The sequence below is a fragment of the Oryctolagus cuniculus genome, chromosome 2 (genome assembly GCF_964237555.1).
Source record: "Oryctolagus cuniculus chromosome 2, mOryCun1.1, whole genome shotgun sequence".
NCBI lineage: Eukaryota > Metazoa > Chordata > Mammalia > Lagomorpha > Leporidae > Oryctolagus > Oryctolagus cuniculus.
Window position 1 is genome coordinate 198495166 of NC_091433.1, and position 8559 is coordinate 198503724.

At 63.9% G+C, this 8559-nt stretch overlaps 1 long non-coding RNA gene across 1 annotated transcript; it reads left to right on the forward strand.

Annotated features, from left to right (window-relative positions):
• Positions 1-264: 264 nt before the first annotated feature.
• On the forward strand, positions 265-8104 carry LOC138848840 (uncharacterized). The gene is made up of 3 exons (XR_011386991.1): positions 265-611; positions 1856-3377; positions 6466-8104. It is a non-coding gene; the product is annotated as an uncharacterized lncRNA (long non-coding RNA).
• Positions 8105-8559: the final 455 nt, after the last annotated feature.

Here is an 8559-nt window from a genome sequence, read left to right on the forward strand (position 1 = left end):
CTGTGCGGAGCCCCCTGCAGACAGAGCGTCTGGGCGAGGCTGTCCTGAATGTTCCCAGGTGACCCCGAGGGTGGAGGGTGGGGGTGGGGCTCCATCGGACACCCTGGAGTGGCAGTGTGGCTGGGTGGGGAGGGCTCGGCTCCGGGTGCCGGCGGAGTGCGATTCCTGCTGGCATCACAAGGCCAGGGTCTGAGACCCCCAGGGCTGCCCTCCCTTGTGACACCACAGCTGCAGGGCCAAGGGCCACCTGCTGAGTCTCCCTTCAGGAGAACACTGATGGTTCCAGTTCAGTATGGAGTGGGGTTCCTGCACCTGCCTGGGTGCACCCCTCCTGGGTCCTTCCGGGGTCTCTGTGGGGGGTGGGGGGTCACTGCTGAGGCACATGGCTGCCAGCATCCCTCAGTCAGCCTCCCTCTCCCCTCTAGGGAGAGGTGCACCTGCTGGGTTCCTCTGCTGCCTCCTGGAAGGAGCCACCTCATTAGCATGGGCTTCTGGGAGCTGGAGAGGGCCTTGTGCAATGAACAGGAGATGTGCCTACCACGGGAAGTCCAAGGGCTCCGAGCTCTGCCGGGAACCTGGAAAGAGAGCAGACATGAGCTCTGCAGGGCCAGGTCAGGGCTGCAGGGTGCCCGGGAGTGGGGGGTTCTGACTTGGGGCCCCGCCCACACGGGGCTTGACTGCAGGCAGCAAAGCAGGTTTAGAAAACGCCTGAGCCATCTGTGAGGGCATTGGAGCAGCCGCTGGGGAGAGAGTGGGCAACATGGCACAGGGCTGACACCCAGGAGGGAACGGGTGATGAGGGGAGTGGTGGCACGGGGCGGGAGAGTGAGTGACACGGGGAGAGTGAGTGACATGGGGGAGAGTGAGTGACACGGGGAGAGTGAGTGACATGGGGGAGAGTGGGTGACACGGGGGAGAGTAGGTGACACGGGGGATGGTGGCTGACACGGGGGAGAGTGGGTGACACGGGGAGAGTGAGTGACATGGGGGAGAGTGGGTGACATGGGGGATGGTGGGTGACATGAGGGAGAGTGGGTGACACGGGGGATGGTGGGTGACATGGGGAAGGAGTGGGTGACACGGGGGATGATGGGTGACACGGGGGAGAGTGGGTGACATGGGGAAGGAGTGGGTGACACGGGGTGTGACACAGGGGAGGGAGTGGGTGACACAGGGAGGGGGAGTGAGGCACCTGCGCTGCCCATTACAGAGCCTGCAGCCAGAAAGCTGAGAGCACGCCCACAGTGGCAAAGCTCACACATTTTCTTTATTTTTTAAAAGATGTTATTACTTATTTTTTAAAGATTTTTTATTTCTTTGAGAGATAGAATTACAGAGAGACAGAGAGAAAGGTCTTCCATCCGCTCACTCTCCAAATGGCCACAACTGTTGGAGCTGGGCCAATGCAAAGCCAGGAGCCAGGAGCTTCCTCCAGGTCTCCCACGCAGGTGCAGGGGCCCGAGGACTTGGGCCATCCTCCACTGCTTTCCCAGGCCACAGCAGAGAGCTGGATCGGAAGTGGGGCAGCGTGGGACAGCATGGGATAACATGGGACCACGCAGGATAGCACGGGATAATGTGGGGCAGTGTGGGATAGCATTGGACAGTGTGGAGCAGCATGGGATAGAGTCGGAAATGTGGGACAGTGCGGGACAATGGGGGACCGCACGGGATGGCTCAGGACTGTGCCAGACAGCACGGGATAACGTGGGATAACACGGGACAGCGCGGGATAGTGTCGGATAATGCGGGATAGCGTGGGACAGCGCAGGCCTCCGTGCAAACTTTGACTTCCAGCTGTTGAAAGGTAAGTTCTTTGAAAACACGGATTTCTTTGCCCTTGTTGATTTCTCAGGTACAGCCCTGTCTCCTGGGCAGCTGGACTCTGGAGAGTAAAGTATGTTTTAGGGAGCGGCAGTGGACGGCACGAGGTGAGGTGCGGCGATGAAGCCTCAGTGAACTGAGCGCTCGGATTCCGGAAGCGTGGGGCCTGCGGCCACCAGGGCCATGGCGGTGCTGAGGTCCCCAGGCCCCGGTGGGGGAGGCGGAGCTGGGCGCAGGCCCAGGGTCCCCAGGGCAGGTGTGCCAAGCACTGAGGGCTCTGAGCCAGCTGAACTGAGCTCCAAGACTCGGTGGTGAATTTCCAAAATCTTTGTGACTCTGGGCAGCTGAGGAGGGCGCTGCTGATGGCAGCAGAGCCGCTGCCTGGAGCTGGGCCGTGGGTGGGGCCCTAGGGCAGCAGCACGCAGCTGCGGGGACGCCCACGGCCCCTGGCAGGCGCACTGTGGGGTGCCAGGGTTGGCGGGAGTGGAGCACTGGGTTATCCTGCGTGAGATCCCCGGGCTGACAGCCTGCGCTTCCTCCTTGGCTGGGGGAGGCCTGCGGAGAGGGGGGCCATGGCACGAGCAGGAGCTAATGATGTCCGGGGCCTGCAGCCTCCCGCAGTGACCTGTCCACGGCTGCTCTCCGGCGTGTGTCTGCGTCTCCGGATCTCTCACCAAAGCCCCGGTCTCCCGCTGAGGGCCAGGACTCAGTGGTGCTGTCACTTTGATGCCGGCCGTGGTCAGCGTGGCAGCCACTTGCCTGCCACCCGCCTGGACCCTGAGTTCTGCCCAGTTTGAGCTCTGATTAATGAGAGCCGGCAATTAGAGCTGTGTTCCCGGCACCGTGGCCATGGCTGGAAGCCAAGTCCGGAAGCTGCAGAATCACTGTCAGAAGTGATGGGAGAACCCGGGTTCCTCTGGAGGAGGGAGGGGCGTCCATGCACTGACCCTGCCCAACCCCCCAGCACCACGCAGCTGCTGCCGGCCCCAGTGGGCACGGCCTCTCCGCTGTGCCACGAGCCTGCCTGAGCTCATTGCTTGCGTCATGGTGGGGGCACAGAGGGGCTCAGGCTGGGTGTGGGGGCCCTGGAGCTCTGTCCGCCTGAGCTGTGAGCTAGGCTCGCAGAGGGCTCCCTGGCCCCTGGTCTGGGCGGGGTCCAGGCCAGCAGTGTCAGGGCTGCTGGGTGGTCATGTGTCCAGCTCTCTGGGGTGACAGTGTGCAGGCCCTCCCCACAGTCTCCCCACCATCCCCCAGGGGATCCAGTTATCATCCCCTTCACCTAAGGAGACTGAAATTTCCACATTATGACCCCTTCTGCTCGTAATTCACCCCACACAGGTCCTCCTGCACGGAGCAGCCTCGTGCCACATGCTGTACAGAGACCGGCAGCCGCAGAGCCCGGCGCAGGGCTGGGGACTGCAGGTGCTCACTGCACGCTGATGGGCAGCGCGGGGTGTTCCGCAGGCCTGCAGGCACAGCCGAGCGGGACGAGGCCCTGACGGGCTCTGCGTGTGGACACTCCTACGAGGCTTCCTGGTTCCTTCTCTGAAGGGGTGAGGAGCCAAGGGCAGGGTGACCACCGAGAACCTGGGCTGGGTCTCGCACCCCTGTGAGGAATGGGGCTCCCAGCCCGTGGCGGCCATGCTGGTTCCCATGTGCACCTGCCGCGCACTCAGCCGGCCCGCACCTCTGCCAGGAGCCTGTGCGTCCCAGGCTCAGAGCTCCCGAGGGTGCAGACTCCACTCCGCTCTGCCAGGGACCCCCTTTCCTGCAGGCTGGGGACACCGGGCTCAGGAAGCACTCATGCAGCCTTGTTCTGAGCCCTAAGCCTCGCTCCCTCCTGCTTCTCGCTTCCGCCTGTGTCTATGCTGTGCAGAGGAGACAGGCGAGAGGCAGCCCCGTTTGGCACCTTTGGGCAGGTGTCGAGACCCACGGCACCTTTGGGCAGGTGTCGAGAACCACGGCTACCAGGACTTTCCCGGGACTGATAATCTGAGGCAGAGCAAAGGGTTCTGAGCTGAGGCCCGAAACCAGCGGAAAACCTGCACGCAAGCCCTGGGACCTTCTCGTCGTCGGAACTGAAGCCATTTTGCATAAAACATGGGCTCTCAACACGGGGTTTGTCTCAGGAGGGGCAGAGGCGGGGGATTCTCTGCTGCTGGGAGAGTCCCCAGGAGGCAGAGGCTGGGCCCGTGGGGCCCTGGACACTTGAGGGGGCAGGTTTGCTCAGACACGGGGATGTCTGCGGCTGCAGCCGGCTGCTCTTGGCTGTGCAAGGGGCAGCAGCATGCTCCTGGCAGCCCGGCGCCCCCTGCAAGGAGAAAAGTGGATCTGATAAATGACCCACGCCTTGGCGAGAAATCGCCTGATGCATCATCCCGCCTGGCATTGGCAAGCTTGCCGAGGACAGGGAGCCGCCAGCTCTGATCATTAGAAGGCCCTGTCCCAGGGTGATGCGGCGACGGCCTGCCACCCTCACATCCCTCAGGGGGGCCGTGGTGGGCTGTGCTGCACGGGGGCTGATGCGGCCACGTCCTAGGACCTGCTAGGCCTGGCAACCAGAGGCCTCGGGCGAGGGGGTACCAGGTTCTGCCTGGGGGTCCTGCAGGGAAGTTGTCCTGGGCCCTGGCATGACCAGGGCTCCAGAGTAAGACCCAGACAGGGCTGCTTGGGGCAGCAGGTCTGGCTTTACTGCTGGGGGCGGTGCTGAGCAGACCTCACACCACAGGCAGGAGAAGCCTGGCTGAGAAGGCTAGGGACAGTGCACACAGTAGGGACAGTGCACACAGTGGGGGACAGTGCACACAGTGGGGATGGTGCACAGTAGAGTGATGGTGTGCACAGTGGGGATGGAGCACACAGTGGGGATGGAGCACACAGTGGGGATGGTGTGCACAGTGGGGATGGAGCACACAGTGGGGATGGAGCACACAGTGTGGATGGAGCACACAGTGGGGATGGAGCACAGTGGAGGACAGTGCACACAGTGGGGATGGAGCACACAGTGGGGATGGTGCGCACAGTAGGGGTCAGTGCTTCCGGGGTGTGGGAGCGCCAAGGCCCTGAGACGCTCATTCTGGCCCTCCCTTGCTGTGCTTGGGGCTCACAGAGGGGAATCCCGCTGAGCTCACCTGGGGCTCCTGCTGCGGCTCCCGCCGTGCCCCGCCCTCTGATCCCAGGGACCCCCAGCTGCCGGGAGTCTGCTGGGCTCTCCTGGCCTCTCTCCTCCATTCTCAGCGCTCTGCAGGCCCCAGACGGGACCGAGTGAGCTTGGCCCTTGCTCTCCTCTTGCCGCCCCTGCTTCCCCTGCCCTGCCTCGGGGTTCTGCGAGTCCCACTGGCCTTCCTGGGGCCACCAAGTCCGGCTTCAGATGCTCTGCCCGTGCAGCAGGGGTGCCCAGATCACTGTGGTCCCCGTGGTCTGGCTGGGACATCACTTCCCTGCTCAAACGGAGACGCAGAACGTGAGGGTGGGAAGGGGCTTGGGATCGCACAGCTGAGCCCCTTTCTGCAGACAGGGCCGGACTGGGTTCAGCCCACGGAGCAGAGCAGGCCGCGCTGGGTTCCCGGTCAGGCCCTCCGGTGCCTGAGTCCAACCCCCTGGAACCAACCCCCTGGTGCTGCGTCTGCATCTGCAGTCACTGCTGGCGTAACATTCCAGGGCACTGAGAAGGTGTATTTCTCAGGGGACGCCGGCGCTGGGGCTACGGAGCAGTGCGGGTGAGGAGGGTGTGCGGGACCCTGTAGGTGACTGGGGGGGGGGGGGCTCACTTGGAAGAAACACACTGTGCATGCAGGGCCGCAGAGCCCTCTTGTTCAGGAGCCTGGGAAGAGGCAGCCATGTCTTCTCGTGCTATCCCAGCAGAGCCGCGGCTTGCTGTGGGCCGGCCGTCAGGCTGTGGACATGGCCTGCGTGGAATCTCAGCGGCGGAGGAGGGAGCGTACGTGTGATGCTGAGTGCCTAGCGAACACGGCATCGTGGCTCAGACGTGACTCGCGTGTGTTACCCGTGCGCGATTTGCCGGGCACTCTCAAGAGGTTTGCTAAATGCCGCCGTGTAAATGAGCATCCAAGTCGTCAGAGGGGCAGACGAGCCACACAGGACTGGCGCTCGTTTCTGTCCGTGTCTATTTTATGTTCATCACGTTGGCTGGCCATTTGGGAACATTTTGAGTTAATGCTCAGTGTCGCTGCTGGTCACAGGGTTCGGTCATCAACATGGACCTGCAGGGGTCCCGGGTCCTGAGCCAGGCGTGTCCACAGCCCGGCTGTATTGGCCCTGGCCTGAGTGAGCCCCTCGCTGGCCCTTTGCAGCCTGGGACAGAGGCCTGCAGGAAGGCGGACAGCACCCAGAGACGCTGGCCCACCTGCCCCTGCCTCAGACCTGTTCTCTGTTCTTGTGCCTCTGGGGCAGTGCCGGGCCTCACTCTGCCTGTGCACCTGCTGGTCCTCAAGGGCTCTGTGTGCAGCCCTGGCCTCTGCTCCCAGGTGTGTAGGCACAGGTGTCCTGGTCCCAGCTGTCGCTCTGGCCAGCCCTGTCCCCCATGTGGCCCCACCCTGTGGAATCAGATGTAACGAGGCGGGTGCCTGCTGTTTGGGATCTGTTCAGCAGACTCACAATCCCCCTCTCTTCCGGCAACAGAGCCTGATGCGAGGTTTTGGATCTCAGCACCCCTCCACGTGACAACGGCCCTTCCAGCGGAGCCAGGACCCACTGGAACCATTTAGAAGCCTCTGTGGGGTAGGAAATGGGGGTGCGGGTGTGGATCCTCTTCCCTGGGCTCCCGCAGGGAGCAGTGAGTGAGTGGGAGCTGCCGCAGGCGCAGCTCATGCTGGAGGCGAAGCCAGCCTGGTGAGTGTCCACGAGACCGGGCAGTACCTGCCGCCCTGACACCTTGGCCACGAGGCCAGGCGGTCACTGCCTCCCACACCCCTGCCTCTGAGCCTCACCTCCTCCTTGGGAGGCTGCGGCAAAGCACTGGCCACATCCTGCCTTGGGCCCCTGCTGTGGTGATGATGGTGGGGAAGGGCAGTGGGTGCGGGTTTGGCTGGAGTGCTTCACTGCCAGCCATGCCGGGCGGCTCCCACTGGCGTTTCTGATACCAAATTGTCTCAGCAAAAGCCCCAGCTAAAAGAGCAGCTCCATGGCAGCCTGCCCAGCCCTTCTCGTTTCCCGGAAGCCATGGCTGCACCGTCACTCCACTCCAAGTTCCCAGCATGCTCCTGGGCCACGATGTCCTTGGCCCTGCCTTTGGGGACCCCAGCTGGGGACACACTGAGCACTGCTGAGCTCCTCCCGTGCAGGGCCTGAGGATGTGGCCTGCCGAGGAGGACGTGGTGTTGGGAGCCCCCGGGCGTCTGGTCTCCCCCTGGGGCTCTGCAGTGCGGGGGTTTTTGCCACTCCGGTGCTGCACTGTGACCCGAGCACTAGGCCCTGCACGCCGGCACCATCCGTCTCCCACATCCACTCCCTCCGAGAAGTGAAGGCTCCGTCTCCTCCTCCAGCCTCCAGCCTGGCCCTGGAGTGGGTCCCACCCATGGGAAGCAGCAGAAGTGACATGCCAGGCCGCCTGGGGCTGCTTCGAGACACAGGGGCAGCTGCTGCCGCGTGCCCGTGGCTGCCCAAGGTCAGAGCCCTACTCTGCTCTGCAGGGCTCCAGAGAGGACGGAGAGTCTGGGAGGGAGGGGCCAGGCCCTCCTGCTGGACAGCACGTGTGTGCGACAATCCAGGGCCTCCTGCAGCACCACGTGGGTCACAGGAATTGCTGACCTGAACCTCACCAAATTCTTGACCCAGAAAATCATGAGATCTAACAAAATAATTGGTTTCTAAGCCACCGAGTTTGGGGGTAATTTGTTACCCAGCAATAGGTAACTAGGACAACCGATGAAGTCCACCCAAGCCACACTCACCGAGGGCTGGGGACCAGCCTGCGCTGGCACAGGGCCTGCCTCCCAGGGCCAGGACTTGGCAGGCAGGGAGGCTCCTCCTGGCTTCCGGCGCGCCCCGTGCCGCCCGTTCCAGTGGCGTCTGCCAGGGCCTCGGCTCTGCCCTGCTCACTGGGGAGGCTCATCCATCTCTGCCACTCACGCACCTGCGTGGCACTTTCCACAGCGCCGTGTGAAGGTGTGGCCAGGACGGAGCAGCCGGCGGAGCCTGCAGGTGCTGCTGCCGGAAGCAGCTGCGGAGGCAGAGGCCCAACGGGGCACCCTTGGGGGCTGACACTGGAGAGCCCCGAGCGGGAGGGTGTCGCCGGAGAGAAGGGGGAGGACACCGGGCAGGTGGGGCAGGGGAGGTCCCAGGGCAGGGAATGAGGGTCGGGAGGGACCAGACTCAGGGACCAGAAGTCATGGGGCAGGGCCGGGGCGGGCAGGGCCGGGAGGAGCACGCGAGGAGCAGTCAGTCGTCGGGGAGGGTGGGACAGGGTTGTGAGGAGCAGGCGAGGAGGCCGCCCGAGGACCCTGAGCCGGAACTCGGCGGTGCTGGTGGCTACGGGGACCCTTGCCCACGGTGGCCCAGGCGCCGGCTCTGAGTCCGGCGGCGTTCTGGCCTCTGCCAGGTGCGGTGCATGTGACATGTGACAAGGAAGCCAGACAGTAAGCAGCCTGCTTGGCCATGCTGGTTCCCGGGGTCCTCGGGGCCTCGAGGGGAGCCTCGCGTGGGAGGGGCTCAGGTGATGTGGCTGAGGGCAGCAGGGGGCAGCACGTCCTGGAGGTGGACGCAGGGACCCAGGAC